At 38.2% G+C, this 22,807-nt stretch overlaps 1 protein-coding gene across 2 annotated transcripts in view; it reads left to right on the top strand.

Annotated features, from left to right (window-relative positions):
• The window catches only part of MRPL39 (mitochondrial ribosomal protein L39), a 157,606-nt gene that overhangs the window by 85,960 nt on the left and 48,839 nt on the right, over positions 1-22,807 (top strand). The gene's annotated exons all lie outside the window — the stretch shown is intronic.

Below are 22,807 nucleotides of genomic sequence, written 5' to 3'. Positions count from 1 at the left end.
CAGCTTATCTTTCTTCATGTCTCATGCACGTGGTAGCTGCTCCCGAATCTTTCTCCTCTCTCACTTCCAACTCTGCCCAGACTTGCCCCCTACCAATTCTGTCTCTCAGATTGTTTCTCTCACACCCACCTGCTTCCTTTCCAATCTATGCATTTCATCCCTCTACTAAATCTCTGCCCTTTCCAGTATAAACTCAGCTAGCCTTTTTAGTTTATTCAGTATTTCTTTCTTACTTACTACCTTGATTTTCATAATAAATTATTAAGTTTTTAGGATCATTAATAACATAATACTTTTTAATGGGAGCAAGTGAGATGTGATTTTTAATATTATTCCCATTATATCTATTTAGGTGAATACAGCACAATGGGATTTACTTTGGTTTTAACTGTAAATGACACCGATTGATTTTTAGAATGTGACACAAGAGAAGGGCTAGCAGAAAAGGTGGTGGATTCAGGACTGAGTCCTGGAGATTGCCTGAGACACATTAGGATGAGATCAACAGGAATAGTGCTTATCAGGTGCCACATTATTTTGAAGAGAAATGTTACTGGTCCTAGGGAAATTTCAGAGTTTAATTGTGACTTGAGACTTCTTAGGAGTAGGTCCCTTGCAGAAGTTAGTTTCTAAAGATAGTGAACTTTAAGCAAATACACCTTTTAGTAGATCTGTCTCTAATATAGTCTCTAAAACAAGAGGGCAAACTGAGGTCCAAAAACCACATGCATAAATATTAAAAACAATTATGACTCAAGTGAACATTCTGTTAGATAAAATTTGTTCTGTCCTCTCCCTTTGACAAATACACCTTTCTGTTGACCTGGGAGGTCAGGTGAGAATTTATAATTCTCTTACTTCTCAGAGTTCTATGCTAAAATGGTGGCATCTTGACACTTTGGGAGCTGCCCCAAGCCCCTGCTTGCTCTTCTCTCCATAGCACTAACACCTTCTTGTGCTGAGAGAGTCCTCACCCCCTGTGGGAACACTTCAAACTGTGTCCGTAGTCCCTAAATACAGCAGTCTCTTAGCCACTCTGTCCTGGGAGGAGAAAATGGCTGGTGTCACCTGCTTTTAGGAGGTACATCTGGTGAAGAGTTTCATTTTGGCCTTGGAAACTGGCTTCCTGATGTCTGGGTGTGATAAATCCAGGGTCCCAGATACCCAGAGTCTAGTCTATCAGAAGAGGCACAGATTCCATAGGAGCAAGTTTGTTTCCACAGCTTCTTGACTTAGGAGGAGTGTGGCTGAAGGGGCCAGCGTGAGCCCTCGGAAGCACAGGGCACAGGGCAGGGACCTCATCCAGGTCAAGAGAAACACTGCTTTGAGCCATGGGTGTGCAAAAATTCTACCGATTTTTGCCCACAGGTACAGCAGCCAGAGTCCTGCCCTGCATTTTCTTCACATTGCAGAGGTCCATGGAGGAGTGAGACTGTTGGGGGTTGGATCAGAGTTTGAATGGATGGAAAGCACAGAAGTTAGTGGGAGAATGAATGGGGCCCATGGGGCTGGCTGTGGACTTTTGCCAGCAGGTAATTAGGGGGCGGAGTCAGTGTGGAGGCACTGGAGCGGGCCACGTGACACTGACCGCAAATGGCCCTTGTCCAGTGAGTCCACCTTAGGGTAGATGACCACACTGGGACGTTAAAGATTCAGATTTTTGGAACAGCCTAGTGGTTATATAACACCCATGTGTAAGATGTACACGTGAAATCCAGAATATTGAAAGGCTGTAAAACGCATTTTTCAGCAGTCCTTTCTTCCCAGAGATTGAAGGAAGGAGAAAGTTCTGTACTGGATGTCCCGAACCGTCATTCAGCCTTGTCCCTGTTCAGCTTCTTGGGAAGTGCTTCTGTGCACGGCTGATGGCTTATACCTGGGACTTCCGGAGTCACTGTTTAGTGCACGTTGTATCATCAGATACAACTTTGAAACCAATGTTCAGGGTGTTTTCTGGTCATTTTTTGTGACTATATTATGATGAAAATTTACATTCTTTCTCTGCCCCATGATTGGTGTCTGTGCTCTAGGAAAAGTTGGTGTTGGCGCGATCCTTTTTTTTTTTTTTAATACGTAATTAAAAAGGAATTGCTTACTTTTTACAAATGTTCAATTACAGTTGACATTCAATATTATTTGGTGTTGGTTCTATCTTGTATTGATGCTGGCTCTTTGGAGAGTATCCCTAGTGCCAGGAAATGTCTGGAGCCCCCTGACCCATATAGGGATTTCAGACCCTGAGGGATTCATGTGACCAATGCCTGGCAGGCCCGATGCCTGTGGGGGAAGAGGAGGGTCAGGGGTTTGGACCTCTGCGGTTAACCGCCACTCAATCATTTCCTAAAGTTGGAGACTCTCTTATTCCTACTGATAACAGTCTCAATGCCTTTTTGGACTAAAGTACAACTGCAGATTAAGTGAGCCATTCTGAAGATTGCAACACATGTCACATGGGCGGCTGGTCTTCTGAACTGAGCTTAGGTTATCACTTTATTTACTTCTTGATACCTAAGCATTGTGTGTTCAATAAAACCCGAGATTCTGCAACTTAGGCTTGTCTCTATTTTTAATTAAATTCTTTTGTGATTCCAGGGTTATCACTGAGGTCCAGGTTGTGCATGTTGGGTCGTCAGAATTCGGTTTTTTGTTTTGTTTTTTTTCCCTTGGGGAAATATACGCAGGGCTGGAACGGGTATCATGATGCAGCCCTGTGTGTCTGTGGGTTCATGTGCGTGTGCACGCTTGCGTACGTCCTTGTGTGCCATGTGGGGGCTCCTGGAATCAATCAGGGAAATTCAGGGTGGGATTCTGGACGGGACTATCTCCTAGGTTTTCGGAGTATTGGGAAATACAGAATTTTTCAACTTGGGAGATAATGGGTTGCACATAGCAGCTTTCTGGCCATTCCCCGGGGAAAGTAAAACTTAGCAGAAGAATTAGAACATATTCCTTCTCTTAGTTCTCCACGTTCCCCCTTTATTTAGATATGAAAGGGTAGAAAAGAGAAAATTACTTTAAAATTTAAAAGAGAAAATTACTTTTAAAATTACTTAAAAATTAATTTAGCAATTTATAGCTCCTAAATAGAGTATCATAGGTAGACATATATTTGTTGTGATCTAGAAGGACAAAATTTTTATGATTGAAAATGTCTCCCAATTGGCAAGAAACGGTGCTGGAAGTTTGTGCCATTCCTGTTATTTTAGGTTATAAAGCAGATTTCAGAAAGCTTTATTAAAATCAGAAATGTTTTCTGAGAAAAATTCACCCATTATTATCTATTAGAAAGGATTACATTTTTTTTTTCCAGATTGAGTAGAATGAAACAGCACAATTAAATTTTATAAAGATTACAAGGAGGAGGCAGGTCTGGGTGGAATATTTCTCATGGAGGGCTTTGTGCAAAATTTTGACTTCATAATTTTGCCCAGAGTAAACCTTGAATATTTAATTTGTGTATTGTCTTTCATAAACAGTTATTAGTGTTTTCTATTTCCCAACTATTCCAAGTTATTTACTAATAATAACTGCTTTAAACCTCAAACTATGAAGTGGGTATTATTAATAGTATCTTTTTCATACAGGTGAGGAAAATGAGGAAGGGAGAAGTTATTTGCCCAGATGATAATATAGTAGCCGTGACTTAAATCTGAGTGCTCTGTCTCTGAGTCACCAGTCTTACCCCTCACTATACATGCTGCCTGCCATGCCTATCCAATACAAAGTTGTAATGAACTTCAGGATTTAGAGAAAAACACAGTTGTTCTTACTCCTTACCTTAATTTTTCTTTTAAAAAATATGATGATTATGTATCTTGATAGTTTTAAGTTTCTCTGCTCCCATTCTTACCATTATCTCGTCACCATCTTCACATACTAGGATTTCCTTCCTTCCTTCCTTCCTCTCTTTCTCCCTTCCTTCCTCCCTCCCTCCCTCCCTCCCTCCCTCCCTCCCTCCCTCCCTCCCTTCCTTCTTTCCTTCCTTCCTTCTTTCCATTCATTTATTCCTGTGCAGAGCATGACATGCTGCTCTCTTATTTAGTTTCTAATATGAAAAGGCTTGTGGACTATCTCACAATGCTTCAATTCATAAGATGTGAGCATTTCTAGGCAAGATAAACCAGAAACTATAATTTAGTGAAGATTTATTGAGCCCTTACTTCATGTTAGGCATTATGGTAAGTACATTACAAGGATTTGCTAATTTAATACTTAGCACAAATCTATGAAGTAACTATTATCATTATCTTTATTTTACAAATAAAAAAACTGAGGATTAAGGAAATAAAAACAATAGATGAAAAAGCAGCAACCCCCTTACTCCCCAAAAAATACTTAGAAATTAGCAGAATCTAGATTTAAATCAGCACTCAGATTGTCTGCTTCGAATCCTGGATTTGGCTCCATTACTGCAGATAAAGAGCGCATAAAAATGACATAGATAAATATCAACTGACACAAAAGCAAGTACTTAATAAATGGTATCAATTAGTTGTTTTCAGTTTTATGTATTATGTATCTTTTTGTTCAGTTTATTAAACTTTTTAAATTAAACTCTAAAATATATACAAAAAGCGCATGTATCATAGAATGCAGAACTCACTGAGTTTTTACCAAGGGAACATTCCCATGTACTTGGCACTCAGATCAAAACAGATATAGCCCGTACCCAGAGATCCCTTTTGCCCCCATCTAGGCATTACCCCACTAGCCCCAGAGGTAACCAACAGGATGAGTAATTTTACACAAGAGTGATGGGTAAGGAGTATGTGACTATGGTTCCAAATAATCATAGTTGGATAGAGTCAGCATGTATGTCACATGCAAACAAACAACATAAGAAGGAAGAGGCAATGTGTTTCTGGTGATTTTTAAAGTATGGGTTGGAAAAGTAAGTATCAATATTTAATTAGGTTAAAATTAAAAATTAATTAATATTTAATTAGACTATTAATAGGTTCTTCCTGTTGAAAGTTATAACTGTTAAAGAAGAGAAAGAGGCTATGGATATATGTATATAAGATCTGTCTGTCTAAGTAGTTAGAGAGACAGATATTACAAAATATAGGATTTGATTTTTACAGTCATCAACTTCTGGCAAGAGACAGAGTTGAACTGGTAAATATTGGGGAAAATATGTAGGTCAGACTTGTTGACCTGATAAAATTAGCTTTGCATTCATTTTAAGAGGTATGGGTAAATATTCAGCTACAATAGTCAAACTAAATAATAGTGTGCCTTCCACTAACTATTCACAGAAATAAATACCAGCATGAAGGAGGTGCCCCCATCTTTCATAAGGGAATGACAGAGATGTGGGGTAATTTTGCCAAAATCAAAGCATTGAATGTGGATGTGTCATCTTTGAGAAGGCAGACGAGGCAATGAGAGTGTCAGAGAAATTTAGGGTTGAAAGACATCTTAGAAATTGTCCAACCTGCACATTTTATAGATGAGTAAAATGGAAACTTGTCGAGGCTGAGTCAGTCTCTCGAGTTAGGCTGTCTGGGTCCACACTGCAGCTATCAGACTTACTCTTTCTCATTTTTGAAACGGGTTGATAATTCTGTCTATCTCAGAATTGTTTTGAAGATTAATGACATAATCTATATAGTGCTTAATGAGTTCCTGACATAGAGTAAGAGTTAGCTATTGGTTTTGGGTGACTGACCTGAAGTTTCACTGCTAGCTAGAAGTAGAGTTACCCCAAGATCCCATGTCTAGTGAGGCCTTGAACTTCTTTCTATTTTAGTGTTGTCCACCCACATCACACTGTATCTTGCTGGTATTTCTGAAACCCTTTTTTCTTGCTCTTAATTCAGTCACATACTCCTTACTAGTTTTGGAGTAGACATGAGAGTCAGCAAATGAGTCCAAAATAATCAAATTTTTTACTCAGAAAGTGTGGATTGTTGGTTATGACTTAGATATATGATAACAATGGGATTTTTGTTCGATTCACTTGCCCTCACCCTGCTTGCCCCAATTTAAACTTTGGTGGAGCCACACCCAAAGGAAAGTTTATCAGCAACTAAGGCTGCTTGCTGTCTTGCTGGGTTTGGGGAAGGAGCACGAGAGATGGGCCCAAAGATCCCAAATCCCTCTTGTGTAGAAGTTTTGAAGTATTATCTCTACTTAGTCGATAAATACAGAAAAATGACTGTCACCCACCAACCTCATGATGTATCCTGACTTCAGAAGTTGATTACTCAGCAGGTCTCTTTGAGAGATGATCAAGAGTTGGTCAGAAAGACAAGGGGAGAAAGGCCATGCTGGGCAAGGGGACAGTGTGTGAATCAGCCATTCTTGAAGATCAAAACGACTATGTGAGTACAGACTTTGGGAAGACGGATGCCAGGATAAGTGCGTCACCTTTCTTCTCCAACTTTTTTGAATATTGAAACAGCAATTCAAGGTTCCCTTCTTACAGAAATGAAGGGAACATAATTTATCATTCATTCAACATATATGGAACAATTGAGTTTTTAAATGTGAGCTACACTGTATCACTACTTAAAAAACCCTCCAGTGGCTCGCAGTTGCAGTAGAATAAAATCCAAACTCTTTCCCAGGACTTTCAAGACCTTCCCTGCTCTGTCCTCTCCCTGCCTCTCTCTCTCCTACCTGCTGTGATACACACATTTAGGCCTCTTTCTGTTCCTTGGACACACCAAGCTTGTTCCTGCTATAAGGCCTGGCGTTTCTGTGTCCATATATTCTTCTTTTTAAAAATTTATTTCAGAATCTCCCCCTCCCAGCTTTGTTGAGGCATTATTGACATAAAACATAAGTAAGTTTAAGGTATACAATGTGATGATTTGATGCACATATATACTGTAAAATGATGAGCACAATAAGGTTAGTTAGCATGTCTGTCCTCTCACATAATTGCCATTGTGTGTGTGCGTGTGTGTGTGTGTGTGTGCATGTTGATAACATTTAAGATCGACTCTCTTAACACCTTGAAGGTATATACTACAGTACTGTTAATTATTGTCACCATGCTGTGCGTTCCTTCCCCAGAAAATATTCATCTTTTAGCTGGAAGTTTGTACCCTTTGACCACCATCTCACATTTCCCCACCCCTCAGGTCCTGGTAACTACTATTTTGATCTGTGTTTCTTTAAGTTTGCTTTTTTCGATTCCTCATATAAGTGAGGACATGGAGTATTTGTTTATCTTTCTGACTTATTTTACTTAGCATCATGACCTCAAAGTCTATGCATGTTATTGCAAAAAACAGAATTTCCTTTTCTATGGTTGAATTATATTCCATATTTTATACATATATATACACACAGACATATATGTGTGTGTGAGAGAGATATATCTCACACACACACATTTTCTTTATGCGTTCATTTGTTAATAGGTACTTAAGTTGTTTCCATATGTTTGCTATTGAATAATGCAGCAATGAACATAGGGGTGTAGATACCTCTTTGACATACTGATTTCATTTCTTTGGTATATGTATCCAGAAGTGGAATTGCTGGGTCATATGGTAGTTCTAGTTTTAATTTTTTTGAGGAAGCTCCATACCATTTTCCATAGTGGCCGCACCAATTTACATTCCCACCAACAGTGCACAAGGGCTCCCTTTTCTCCACATTCTTGCCAACACTTGTCTCTTTTTTTTTTTTTTTTTGACAACATCCATCCTAACAGGTGATATTTTCTCGTGGTTTTGATTTGCATTTCCCGGATTAGATATTCTTAATGCTGTTTTTGCCTGTCATTTAGACTGTAGCTGAAACATTACCCACCTCACCACCCTATCTATAGTGCCCTTCCCCTCACACTGTTGCTGGCCTGTTTTACGTATTTTGTTGATAGCAATTAACAGTTATCCTGCTTATTTATTTGTCTACTTGCTCATCATCAGGCTTCATCCTACTAAAATAAAAGCTTCCAAAGAATAGAGATCTTGTTTGTGTTATTCACTGCTGACTTTGGAGCCCCTAAGACTGCTGACATATGGTAAGCTCTTGAAAAATATTTATGTGAATGATTAAATGAGTAAATAAATGGATGAAGGAAATATAATGTGTAAGCACTGGGGACTTCAAGGTCAATAGCCTTTCCTTCAAGAGCTCACATTCTAGGTAATTCATTTTAGTGAAATGTGTAAGTGTTACTAGAAGCACGTGTAATATGTTGAAGACCAGAGATGGAGGACTAGGAGGCTTCAGAGAAAAAGTGATTACTAAGTAGGTCTCCACAGGGGATGACAGAGAGTTGGCCAGAAAAAGAAGGGGAGGAAGGACATTCAGAGCAGAGTACAGAGTACAGAGCAGTGTACGCAAAGCCCTGTTTTGAAAATCAAAACAATGAAGGGAGTGTAAATCCAGGCACTCAGAAATGTCATTCTGGCCTTTTGTGAAACTAATTTCAAATACAGCTAAGATGAAAAAGTGATGTAATTCCCTATCAGGGATCCTAGTGCATATATAACGTGGCTCAAGAGGGACTAGAAGACTCTTTCTCAACAACAACCATAAATCCCTAACAAGAATGAAGGGGCATCTAAAAGGCTTTCAGATGTATTTAAATTTTAACAGAAAAACAAGCAGAATACAGACAGAGGGGGACCATGCTCTTGGAGAAGTGTAAAGAGTGAGATGAACCTTAAGAATTGTGTGAGGCCAGAAGAAGCTGTGGCTGAAAGAAAAATTCTAACAACTGAAAAGGACTTTCAGACCACCAACCGGAAGAAGAAATTTACACCAACAAGGAAGAGGCAATCTCCCACTTATGGAAGTTAGCATTAATATTATAGTTGACAGAAAGAAGCTACACCTTTCAGACTGGAAATATAAGCAGCAACAAATGCAGGGAATAAAGTTCAAGATACATGAATGTCATTTTATATGAGTTTATGCTTCCAGACTAAACTATATTTAAATTCGTGAACCAATTGAAAGTTTTGATAATGGAGAGATTTGCTATTTTCTCTGAAATGTGGAGAATGAGAGGAGGAAGTATCAGAAGAAATAATGGCAAGTGCAGAAGGAAAAGACTGTTGTCCTATTCAGTAATGACCTATGTGGAATATTGTAGTGAATTCTGGTTTAAGAACACAAAGAAATTGCTTTTACTTCCCTTCCAAATACTCCTTTGGGTTATAGTAACTTTGTCTAAATCCAGATGTTTTCTGGCTTGGCTTAGTTGAGAAGATATGGACTTAGTTAATTTTTAAATGTATATATATTTTCCTTTGAATTTCCCTAGATGTCAGATATTGCTCCAAAAGGTGCCCTTTGGCTGAACCATGCAATATAGGAAATCTCTCAGAACCATGATTCTTTGGTTTGGACATTGATTTCTTAATGAGTATTATGGAGTTATTGGGTTTAAGGGACTTGTCCTCAACTATATGGGGAAGCTATCATTTAGCTCACAAAGGCCTGCTCTTCCACTCTTACTTAGCAGGAAACATACATTCTGAATGGCTCTGGTACACATATGACACATAACTGGTTTTTTTGAGGTCTTTGAAGGGCAAAAGGAAGAAATGATTAAAGCATCCCTGGGGAAATATAAAGAATTCTTTGAGTCACAAAATTACCCCCAAATAGAACGTGTTCAAAGGGACTTTTTGTCTGCAGAGTGAATAAAATTATTTTTTTCATGACAACTACATATACTTTTGTGACTTACAATTTAGCAACTCATCTAAACCACTGAACGTTAGGAAGTATTCCTGCCCAGTTTCTTAGAACTTTCACTGTTCCCTTTTCTTCTGAAGGCTGTTGTTATGAACATATATGTCAAAAATGATTTATGTGCTTTAGGATAAGTCTTGGTTCATGTTGTTATTCAAAATCTTCCTGTGCTGATTCAACACCATATTGAATAGAAATTTATGAGTTGATGTGGTTGAGCTGTAAAAACTGACATTAAAGTTTTAGATTGTTTCAAATAAATTGCCTCACTGAGTTCCAAACCTCTTTCTGTTCAAATGGTTTTAAGTTTTAATTATATGTTGCATGACATTGCATATATATATGACATTTATCACTGGCATTTACTAAATTTAAAATTACAGACAAGGAAGACTTTTTTTTTTTGCCCTCAAGACAACAGATAATAATTTAGCAATACTAATTATATTTATGATGATTGATATAACTTGTGTCTCAAAGAAGAATTTTTTTCAATCAGTAGCTTTTTAAGTTGTATTTTCTAAATACATTTTCATGCCATAAGAAACCCCCAGCGATATTGAAAGCTATGTTTTTCTGTTAAATCCAAGAATTACTAAAGAAGAACCTATATATATTCGCAGAATTTGTGAACACTCTTTAGCCTTTTTCTGTTAACCTTACTGTGGGAAGAGAAGACCTTTTAAGAGAGTATCTGAGAGGCCCATCATATATGGAAGTGACTCTGGAAATACCATCAATAAATATGACCAAGCATTTTGAAATGTTCAAAGAAGTAAAGATTATCTAAGGGAAAATATGAAATAAAAAGGGCAAATGTACTGAGGTTGGTTAAATCAATATCCATATAAGACCTGGATATGAAAAATATATTTATACACCTTTATAATGGTTATCTAAGATCAATCCCTTGATGTAGGTAAAAGATTTCTCGCAATATAGAACGAAGGCAAAATAATGCTTCATTCCCTCCTTTCCCTTTTTCTCTCTTCCTCTCTTCCGTCCCTCCTCTCCTTTGAATGACTTACTGCGCGCTTCCACTGTGATAAGTACTGATGATATGATTAGCAAGACAGGGAGATTCCCTGCTTTTATGGAGACTGTCATGTACAGATATACAAGAGGGGGATAGAGGAGAGCATTCCTGAATTCTGTGTCAGCATATGGCTGATTTCCTCTCTTGGCTGTTTCTTTAAATATTCTCTTCCTGTTGCAGCTTCTCTATTAGTATGATTATAAATATGTTCAAGACTTGAAAATAGTAAAAAAAAAAAAAAATCCATCCTAAAATTTTGATTCCCTTTCCTTTTTTCTTTCATTCCTTTTTTTTACCTTTCACTTTTTTTTAAAGGTAAAGAGGTGTGACAGAGTCTAGACAAACAGGTGGGCTCAGTCTTTAAGCCCTACGTGAATTGACAAAAGCCATTTTGAACTCAGAGCAGCTCAGGGATGGAGCTATGGCTGGAATCCCTTGGCAGTGGAGGGAAGATAATGAGGAGACCATGAAAATAGGATGACAGGTCTGATGTGCTCATTTTGTCCTTATCATATAGCCCAGTCCACTACCATCAGGGCCTGTTTGCTCCAAATCCTGTCAGCTGTACCAATTGTTGTGGGTAGAAGCCCACAGACTCAACTTTTACTTAAAAATCTGCACACAAAGAAATGCAGAGAACTGACCACCAGCCAGAAGCCAAGGACTATTATACTTCAGTTCTATTTTTATATATGAATACAACTCAAGACTCCCCTGGTCTTTCTGGGCTTTGTGTTTGAACCCAAAAGTGATGGAGGCCCTTGTAGTCACAGATAAATAAATTGAATATATACATTTGAAAATAGATTCAGGTACAGATTTTGAAAAAAGGGTAGAGCTCACGTAATGGAGGTCACACGTATACATGAAGGGATTCAAAATTACATTTTGAAAACAAGGGGGAGTAATAGTAAACAATGCAAAATATGCCTGTGAAAAGATATTCTGGTTGACTTAAAAAACAAAACAAGTCACCTTATTTGTTCCTGAGAACAAAAGGAATTGCAACATTCAGGGCATGAAACATATAGGATCGTGTCTGTAGATTGAGCTAACTTTTGAATACATGAAATCAGTTTCTGTTGATTGTGATGGAGGGGCTGATTTTCCTCATCAGAGAAAGTGTTGTAAGCATGGGTCATGAAGGACACAGCAAGCTTGATCATAGTGTTATAAATAAACCATTTCTACCCGGAGTGCAAAGAAGAGAGGGTCAGGAGGTACTTCATGGAAAAGGAGGTACTTCGTGTGTGTGTGTGTGTGTGTGTGTGTGTGTGTGTGTGTGTGTGTGTGTCTACCTTGAGGAAGAAGCAAAACTGCTAAGGTGGGGGCTGAGGGAGGACAATAACCTGGGATGATGCTGGCCGCCCTGAGGGAAGGGGCACACATAGTTTGCGAACCTGTTGCAACGATGTTGCTAATCTTTTTTGATATCAGAGGGATTATTCACTATGAATTTGTACCAACTGGACAAACAGTTAACCAAATTTACTATTTGGAAGTGCTGAAAAGGCTGCATGTAAAAGTTAGATGAAAATGACCTGAGTTTTTCTCCAAAATTTATGGCTCTTTCATCACGACAATGCACCAGCTCACACGGCACTGTCTGTGAGGGAGTTTTTAGCCAGTAAACAAATAACTGTATTGGAACACCCTCTCTACTCACCTGATCTGGCCCCCAATGACTTCTTTCTTTACCTCAAGATAAAGGAAATATTGAAAGGAAGGCATTTTGATGACATTCAGGACATCAATGGTAATACGACGACAGCTCTGATGGTCATTCCAGAAAAAAGAGTTCCAAAATTGCTTTGAAGGGTGGGCTAGGCGCTGACGTCGATGCATAGCCTCCCAAGGGGAGTACTTTGAAGGTGACCCTAGTGATATTCAGCAGTGAGGTATGTAGCACTTTCTAGGATGAGTTCGCGAACTTAATTGTCCAACCTTGTAGTCATTTGTTCACTCAACAAATCTTTATTGAGTCTCTACTGTGTATCAGGCAATGTGCTTGGTTTAATGAGAGCATTGTGTGACTGGAGCTTAGGAAGAGTTTAAGGAGATAAGGGGAGATCGGTTGGCAAAAGTAGGTTGAGATTTGATGACATATTATTGGCTTTAATGTTTAGACAATTTTCTATAACTTTGACCAATACTTTTGGATCTTCTTTAAAATAAGAAAAGTCATAACAGCAGTGGTTGAGAGTTGAGGGGTTGATCCCATAGCTTGCTAGCTTGCTTTCCTGCTGCATATATTTTATAGCTCCTGTTGGCCATAGATTCTAACCTCTAGGAAAACTCAGCTGCTCTAGAAGGGAACACTTCTGTCATCCTCCATCCATCTCCAGGGAGAAAGATAAGTGGTACAGGCCATGAGACAAGACCACTAATTGGACTTGGGTGATAAGGAAGGAAGCAGCAAAGAGGAATTAATGTTTACCTTCAGCATGGAATTATTGGGATTATTTCCCTTTTCGTTTTGCTTTGCCTCTTTTGGAGATTTTCCATTTTGGGGTAAGATGTCTGGCTTTGGACCCCCTTCTACTTCAGAGAAAACAGTGTGGAGTCCAGGGTAAAGGAATGAAGGAGCAGGTAAATCTTTATTACCCGTGGCTCACAGGATATCCACATTAGGTGGTTGTTTAGGGGGTGCTAAGCAACATTTGGAGCTCAAAGCCCCAGCCAGTAATACACAGTGTACCTATGCCTCTCCTGTTTTCTGTGATATACAGAAGTGTCCTGGAAGATCTATCTATGCCGGGAGCAGATACCTTCAACAATACAGAATTCAGGGACTTAACTATCTTTGGATCAAAACTGGGCTAATTTCTCCTCTTATTCTGTTGGTTTAGGAACCTTAGAGCAAATGAACATGACTGTATGGCGTGTTCTAGCTATTACATGCTTGTGCCTTTACATGTTTAGAAATCCCTATCTCCCACATTCCCACGATCTTCATATGATAAGTTATTGTGTTTCACTTTTTAAAGTATAATAAACTGATGAGTGTGCTGGGGGGGGGCAGGGAGGTGTTGGGAAGGTTTTCTTAAAGCAATGTTAAAATTGTGTGAGTGCCTAGGTCCATACTTCTCAAATGTTAATGTGCATATGAATTGTGAAGGGACCCTGTTAAAATACAAAGTCTGAGTCAGTAAGTAGGTAGCATCTGAGATTCTGCATTTCTAATAATTGTCACCTGATGCTGTTGTTGCTTCTGCTGTGTGGATGACTTTGAATAGCAAGAATCTCAAATGCCATTACCAATAAGTGATCCTAATATCCTAAGTACAAATTTACACTGATTTTTTATATCTCACTTAAAATGTAGTGGCAATACCTGCTATGTTTACTGCATCATTCTCACACGTGTAATCATAACATCACAAAGTGAAATGAGCTGGAGGGATAGGTGTATCTAGTGAAACAAGGGCATTTCCAAAACTAACTGCAAATCACTAGGGGTCAATTTCAAAGCAAAAGGATCAACAGCTTGTGGTCTGACGTTAATGAAAAAAAACGCCTAAGTACCTCTTTATAATATAGTTCTTTTACAGTCTCAGTGTGCAAGTCCTTTTGGGATTTTATAATAGAGTTCTTGGATGTGGTGTTTTCACTGCTCTTCTGCTATGGGAATATTGAACTCTGCTTTGCTGTGAATGAGCAGCTGAAGTCACTTCCACTTTTATGATTGCTGGCTAGTTATTTGAGTACTGCTGTCGCTCTTCTAGAAATAGTGGTCATTTCAAGAGAAAGCAGAGGCCAGTGACTGCCAGAAACATTAGACACGTAGGAAGAAAGTGGTGCCTGAGGAATTCCAGAATTCTTCCCAGTTCTCATTCAGGTCCTTTGATATTTCCCTGCTTTCCCTCACATGAATTCTACATCCTAGCTGTCTTAACTGCTTGCCATTTTCTGCACACGAACGATCCATTCCCACCTCTGTACATTATCTCACACTATTTCCTTGGTGTCCTAGTCTACTTGAGCTGCTCTAATAAAATACCATGGACTAGTGGCTGAAACAACAGAAATGTATTTCTCACAGTTCTGGAGGATGGAAGTCCAAGATCAAGGTGCTGGTAGATTCAGTGTCCGGTGAGGACCTGCTTCATGGCTTGTGGACATCTTCCTGAAATGTAATGACTGCTCTGTGCTCACCTGGCCTTTCCTTGGTGCCTGTTAGTGGAGGAGAACAGAGGGGAAGAAGAAGAGAGAGCTCTGACATCTCTCCCTATTATTGTCTGGGCATCACAAGGACACCCCCTTCATGATCTCATCTAACTCTAGTTCCCTCGTGAAGGCCCTACCTCCAAATACCATCAGATGGGGATTTAAGGTCTTAACATATGAGTTTTTGGGGAAAACAAACATTCAGTCTGTAATACTTGGCATACTCTCACCCACTAGTTTTCCCCAGTAGTAATCACTTTCACCCAGTGCAGGGCACTTACTCTGTCAGGCTCCTGATTACATGCATTACTCCATTTAATTCTTAAAACAGGCTTACAAGGTAGGTATTCTCATCACCCAGGCCATGACCTTTACAAATGGTAAAACCACGTCTTGAGAGGTTGAGATTTTCTGAAGACCAGCTAGCCTGTTGGGAAGCAAGGTTCCATCCAGGTGTGTAAAGCACCAGAGCAGGAGCTTAAATCCTGCTCAAATTGTGGCTCAAATTGTGGTCTTCGGACCAGAGTACAAGCATCACCTGGGAATTCAAATGCTTGAGTACCCCCCCAGACCTGTTAAAGCAGAGGCATTGGGTGGAGCTCAGCAATTTGGGTTCCAACAAGTGTTCCAGAAGATTCTGATGCAAACTCAAGTGGAGAATCACTGCTCTCAATAAGTGTGAGAAAGGAAATTATGAGAATTGGCTACTTATTAGTGGAATAGGTTGTTTCTGTATTAATATTGGGTACATGTGGATATGAACGATATTCACCAAATGTGTTATAATTTTAAAACACGCATCTGTGGCTCAAAACTGCTGTATGGATAACCTCCCCACCCCACAAGGTCCAGTCCATTCCACTTGTATCATCATGTATATGATATAACATATTCATATTATCTATTCATCTTCTTCAGGATTGGGACTATCTTCCATCATCTTGATTCAGCACAGCAACAAGCAGTGTCTTGTACATACCCTTTGCTCAGTAAACACTTGTCGTATTCACAATAGGTTTCTATTTACAGAAAAACTACTTGTGGTCTTATGCTCAAAATTCTGTACCCGAATAGTTTCTGATTATTAAAAAAAAAAAAACCCAAACCAAAAACAACCCTTTACTCCTTTTTACTCTAGTATATACCAGGAGTGTCAAATAAAATGTATATGACTGGACACTTTGGTCAATGTTGCTCAAGCAGTGGTTCGTCATAATCAGAAGTGTCTGGATGCTGATGGGAACCACTCTGAGCACCTCTTGTAAGTGCAGAAGTCAAACGTGACTTGTATTCATCTTTTGTTATTGGTATATATTGAGTATTGCAATTTTAATAGTTTTTTCCTTTCTTAAAATGTATATGCATTTTTTTGGCACCCTCTGTATTTAGTTTGAACTATTGTTAGTTCCCAATAGAGAGGAGAGTCTCATTTATAATAAAATCTATAGATAATTTCTAAATGTGACATTACATTGAAGGGTAATACATAACAGTTTGAAATATCAACCATTAAGGAATAGGAGGGATAAAGAAGGAAATTGGGAAATCTAAGAAATATATAATCATTTTTGGAATATTGAGTATTGGCCACATGCTGAAATGACTTAAGATCAACTAAATAAAGACATCTCTAACAATGCTCTTGCTTATTATTTGCCTACAATTTACTCTCTTTCCATTTCATCCAGCTTTTCGGGGTATTTAATAAGATAATACTAAGAATTTGGTCTCATTAGTGATAGAGATGGAAAGACTGTGGTGTATCCATATAACATTTTTGTCGGTACTAGTCCTGAAATGCACTCCCAGAGACGTGTTCTGCATCACTGGTTTTTGTTATGTGCCGTGCACCCATGTGATGTATCTTTATATCCTACGCAGGTTCCATGTAGGATAAATGAAGTACTAGCCAAGGAGTATTTGCTTTGCAGCTTCCCTGGGGCTACAAATTCGATAGGGTGCAGTGGGTGTTGCTGACATCTGATGATTCTCAGCTGACCAAGGCTATGGCAGAGACTGAAAGCCCAGGGTCCAAGTGATGACATGAACTGTGAAGCTTGTGGAGCTACTTCAGGCCTTACCATTGGGTTGGGAGGGACTGAAGCCATGTGGCACCTGAACGGGATCTCCAAGAAGAAAAGAAAGAAAGTCCTGATTTGTAGCCTTTGCTAATTTCAAGCCATCAACTTGAAAATGTGTACAATCAACTCTCCAGCATACTACTGTGCTAAATGGCAATGGATTTTGTTTTAAGAATCAACCCCAATTTTTGCTTCCTAGGCTTTAATAGCAATTAGGGACTTAGCACCAAGAAACTCCAGCACACCTTTCAAATATAATTTTTTGATTTTAGGTGAAACATCACCCTATGGCAGTCAATACAAGAACTGAAGGTTGAAATTGAGAAAAATCTCTTGAAATATGTATTTCAGATTTGTCTCAGATAAGTACTTATCTCCAAGAACTAATTTTTCACTTCCTGTCTCCCTTGAAGCCAGATTTTACCACAACCTTTGATATGTTCAGAAGTAATAGAATCACGTTTTGTTTTATAGCCAGTGTTTGGACACAGAACTATCATAGTGTCTGTGGTCGTGCAGGAAGAGATGGAGACTGAATGCAGAAGAGCATTTCTTATTTTAGTTTAAGTTCAATGAAAGCTCTTAAGCTGTGCAATATTTACGATCAAATGAGTCTGACCAATGAAATTCGGTGCATCATTTAAACAAAATGAAAAGATGTAATGATGGTAGAGGGGTAGTAGATATATTGTTGATGTGATAAAACTAGAGATAATTTTTCTTATACAATAGCTGCAAACATCTCAGGAATAGGAGGATATTCTTTGTCCTATTTTTTCACTCCAAATAAAGAAGAAATATTTTGTCATTTGTCCTGAAATGTATACAATTATTTTTGTCCTAATTGAGTAAATAAGTTTCTGGAAATTTATGTAAAAGCACAGAAATGTAAACTTCATTAAAAATAAAATTTCTTTTGTTAGTTTGTTGTTAAATCCATGATCACAAAAGAAAAATCGAAAGATGCAGACCAGCAGAGAGGACCTAAACTTGGTGAAATTTTGGTACCTATACTTTTAGACACTGTTGTAATGCTTTTTGTGGTACGTGATTTTGTTTCCCTTAAAATACTCTTACATGTCAAGTACATATCTACCACAGGATTTTAATTGGCTTTACAGTATTTCATTACATGGGTGTACCCTAACTTAACCAATTCTTTTTGGTGGATGTTTTGTATGTTACCAATTTTGCTATTGCATGCTGTGCTATGATGACGATCTAATTTTTGTTCACATTTTAATATTTATTTTCATATAGAATACATCTAAAATTGTCCTAATATATAGATGAGGAATTACTGGATCAAAGTTAAGAAATACCACTGGAATTATTTCCTTTAAAAAATAAATGTGGAATTTTAGGTCAAAGCTCAAACATGTCATCCTGACTTCTTATACATATCACCAATTATTCTCCCAAAACTTTGGACCAGTTTATATGCCCATCAGGAGCTCATCACATGATGTGATGCATTTCTCTACCACAATTTCTATTAGATATTTTTTCCAATATAACAAGTAAAACATTAAATTGTAATTATTGCTCATTGTCTTACTTTTCAGTTTAGGAATAAGCCTTTTAAAAATGTTGTTCAGCTATTGTCCTTTTTACGTTAAGTAGGATATATTTGTGATCTATTGCCACCTTAAAATTATCATAACGTGACCACTTAAAAGAAGACAAATTATTTATTATCTCACAATTCTGTATGTCTGGTGAGCTCAGCTGGTTCCTCTGGTCCAGATTTCCCAGCCAGAGATCAAGTTGTTTGCGAGCTGGACTCTTACCTAGAGGCTCTGAGGGAGAGTCTCTCTCGAGCTCATTCAGGCTGCTGACAGAATTCAGTTATTTGGGCTGCAGGCTGAGGTCCCTGATTCCCTGCTGGCTATCAGCCAGGAGCCTCTCTCAGCTCCTTAAATCTACCTGAGCTCCTCATCATGTTGCCCCCTCCATCTTCAAACCAACAGCTTCTCCTTGAGTCCTCCTCCTGCTCTGAATCTCTCTGATTTGTCTTTCAGCAGCATCTCTTGTGCTTCTAGCTACAGAGAGTCCCGTCTTTGGAGCTCATGTAAATAGGTTGGACCCACCTAGATGGGAAAATCCAGACTAGTCTTCCTGTTTTAGGGTTGTAACCTTAAGCACATCTACAAAGTTCCTTTGCCATGTAAGACGTATTTATTTCTTTATAAAATAGATTTAAAATACATATTTATTTATTATGAGAACTGGCTCATGCAATTATATGATTATGGAGACTGAGAAGTCCCATGGTCTGCTGTCTGTAAGCTGGAGATCCAGGAAAGCTTGTGGTGTAATTCCAATTCAAACCGCAAAGCCCAAGAACCAATGAAGCTGATGGTATAAACCCCAGTCCTATGGTAGGTGAAGACAAAATGAAATATTCAAGCTCAATCAATGAGGCAGAAAAAAGAAGGAAATTCCTCTTTCCTTTGTCTTTTTTTAAAATGCAGATCCTCAGTTGATTTGATGGTGGCCACCCACCTTGGGGAGGGTCATTTATTTTACTGAGTCTGTCCACTAAAACGCTAATCTCACCCAGAAACACCCTCACAGACACACCCTCACAGACACACCCAGAAATAATCCAGGCATCCCATGGCCAGTCGAGGTGACACATACAATTAATAGCCATCACATAAGGTAATATAGTTATTGGTTCCAGGGGTTAGGATATGGATATCTTTTGGGGACCATTCTGCCTCCACTATTTGGTTTGTCAACCACATCCCTCAATTCTAGAGCAGGAATATGAGGTTTTTGTCTCTTGGAACTGAGGGAAAGTGTTCACAAACATCAGTAATAAAAAAGTATTTACTTACAAGGGAACATCTTCAAGTGTACTCAGAAGTAGAGTGAAGAGTACAAAGAAGTACATGTACACATCACCCGACCTCAGCAGTTATGAGTCTTATGCCAATCTTGACATATGTGTTTGTTCCCACCCTACTTTGTTGTTCCGATGGTATCTTTTGATGGAAGAAAATATCTTTATTTGTGAAGTCTAATTTAGCTTCTTATTTTATTGGGAATTGTGGTAGTTTCATATAACACAAATTAAAGAACAAAAGGATAATAATTTAACAAAGCAAAAAAAAATAAATACCAATGCTTTCCTCTCATTGACTGGGTGGAAAATAACATTTGGGATATTGAAATCTTGCCCAATTTACAAAATTGCCATTATGATTCATTAACATTTTATATTAATTGTCTCATGATACAGGATCCTCTCATTTTTGTGCTGATATATAAAAGAAAGCTGAATGAAAAGGAATGGGAGAAGTAATCAGCTTTTCTCAGAGAATTTAAGAAATGAAACCCCAAATTGCACAATATTTCCGCTTATTTTCCTATTTTCTCATGATGCCAAACCTTGGGTATTTGCAGGGTATATTGCAATAGAACTTACTTAAAAGATATTTTACTATACTAACATGATCTCTTGCCATCACTGGGCAGCATGGAGGTAAAAATCGACCCAAATCCACGGATAATCCAAAAATAACATTTCTGTATTTGTGATGTGTTTTCATATCATATTTAACTGAGCATGTGCTGATATTCTGGGAATTTAGTTTGAACAGAATAATAAAATACACCATAAAAATCTGGCTTAGGTCTATGAACACCTGGCATTGAGACTGGAGAAAGGATTCTTCTTTCCAGTCATTCCTACCAATACGAAAGTCATGTTTAACTCTTTCATTTAAAAGTCTCTTTTTTATGTGAACATTCTTTTCAGATTAAATTACATATAAAATATGTAGTGTAGAGAATCCTCAAATTTGGAATTTATTACCATATTGCATTATTTCTTATTCTCCCCCTCCCCCCCAGTATTAGAGAATAATACCTTCCTCTTCTACAAAATTGAACTTTTGTGCTTTTTAATTAAAACTTTTGCATCTCCTCTGGAACCATGCTCCATTAAGTATCACTTCTTTTGCCTCTATCCACCTTTCTTACATTTTCAATTTACTTTCATTTAATTTCACAATCACTTACAAATATACACAATTTCTGAGAAACACAATTCTTCCATTTATTTTTTCCCTTTACCAATTAACTTCTTACATACTCACTTCCAGCACTTACGTGTTTAAAAATCTAGTCTAATTAATTTCTGTCCTCATCCTGTTGACACTGCATTCTTCACAAACCCCAGCAACTTAGTATTCAACTGAATCCAATAACCATTTTCTCAGTTGCATATTCTTTAACCACTTGTGCCAGTTGACATTAACCAACCAACCCACCCCCCATTTCTTTGTCCAAATCTCTCTTTGTGTCTCTTTAGACACTTTTGCATCTTCTTGTGCTTTATGCTACTTTTCCAACTACTCTTTTTGCTTCCTTCATATATGACATCCACGTAGAGGTAGGTATCCCAGGAGCATCAGTCCCTGGCTGCTTCCTTTTCTCTCTATGTTGAGCTGTTCTCCTGGGCAATCTAAGCCCCATGAGTTCAACTCTACATTCCATGTAAATGGCTTCTAAATCTGTTTATACTCCTGAATCGTCCTCTATCGTTCAGTCTCATTTTTTCAAGTTCTGGCTTAACATTTCTGTCTGGATATCCTTCTAACACATTTTATTTAGCAATTCCAAGAATTGAACTTCTCATCTTCCCTTTTGAATCTGCTTCGATCATTATTTCCCATATTGGTTACAACTACTACCTTGTCACTTAGGCTTAACAGATCAAAGTCATCTTTGAGTCCTATTTTTCTTGTTTCCTGTCAAAACAACAAATGTTGATAAGCCTGTTTGATTCTATACCCGTAATGAATATCTCCTACCATAAGTAAATATAATTTAATCTCTCATTTCCAATTCCATGACCTCTTCCACATTTCAGAACCCTATTATCTTTGTCTAGAAATATTGCAAAAGTATGTTAACTTTGCTCTCTCACCTCCTCTACCCAGTTAACATATGAAGTCTTGCCAGTTTTATCTTTCTTGATCTTAGTTTTTATAATGGCATCCTGTACTTCAACTCTTCAATGACTCTCTTTTGTTAAAACAGGAATTCTCAACTGGGGTGATTTTGCCTTCCAGGGATCATTTGCCAATATCTGCAGACATATTTGATCATCAGAACTCAGGCAGGGGATGCCAGGATGCTGTTAAACATCCTACAATGCACAGGACACTTCCCTAAAAAATATCTGGCCCAAAATGTCAATAGTACTGAGGTTGAAAAACCCTGCTCTAAAGAATAATCTACAAATAATTAATTTGGCATTCTCATCCTCATTTACCCTCCACTTACAACCTCCTGGGATTTTTATAATTGTTCCTCTTCACCATTTCACACCTGTAGGTCTTTGCTTATGCATTTCCCTATTCACTGGTATTTTCTTTCTTTACCTTGTCCTCTCATTAAAAAACAACAAAAGAGGACAGTTAGGAGGTGATTGCAGGTGATACAGGCAAAAGTAATTGTCTTGGACAGGGTTCATGTGTAAGTGATAGCCAAATTCTAGACAATTCTGAAGACAGAGGAAACAGAATTTGGTGACAATTTTTGTGTATAGTGTAGAGAGGGAAAGACATCAAGGATGATGCCTTTGGTTGATAACTGAAAGGAGCGAGTTGCCATTATATGTGATGGGGAGATGAGAAGGGCACATAGGTAGTTATCAGTTTTAGTTATCTTGTTGGAAATGCATTTCAAGTGGATTTGTTGAGCAGGAATTTGAAATTTAGAGGAGAGGTTCAGATTGGAGATGTAAATTTAGGAGCCATTATTGTGTGCCTAGTACTTATCGCCTTGAGACTGGATGAGATCAGCTTGAGGAAGTGTGCAGATAAAAGAGAAGCAGCCTAGG

The sequence above is a fragment of the Rhinolophus hipposideros genome (genome assembly GCF_964194185.1).
Source record: "Rhinolophus hipposideros genome assembly, chromosome: 2".
Lineage (NCBI taxonomy): Eukaryota > Metazoa > Chordata > Mammalia > Chiroptera > Rhinolophidae > Rhinolophus > Rhinolophus hipposideros.
Note: the sequence above shows the minus strand (reverse complement) of the source record. Positions and strands in the feature narration are given on the sequence as shown.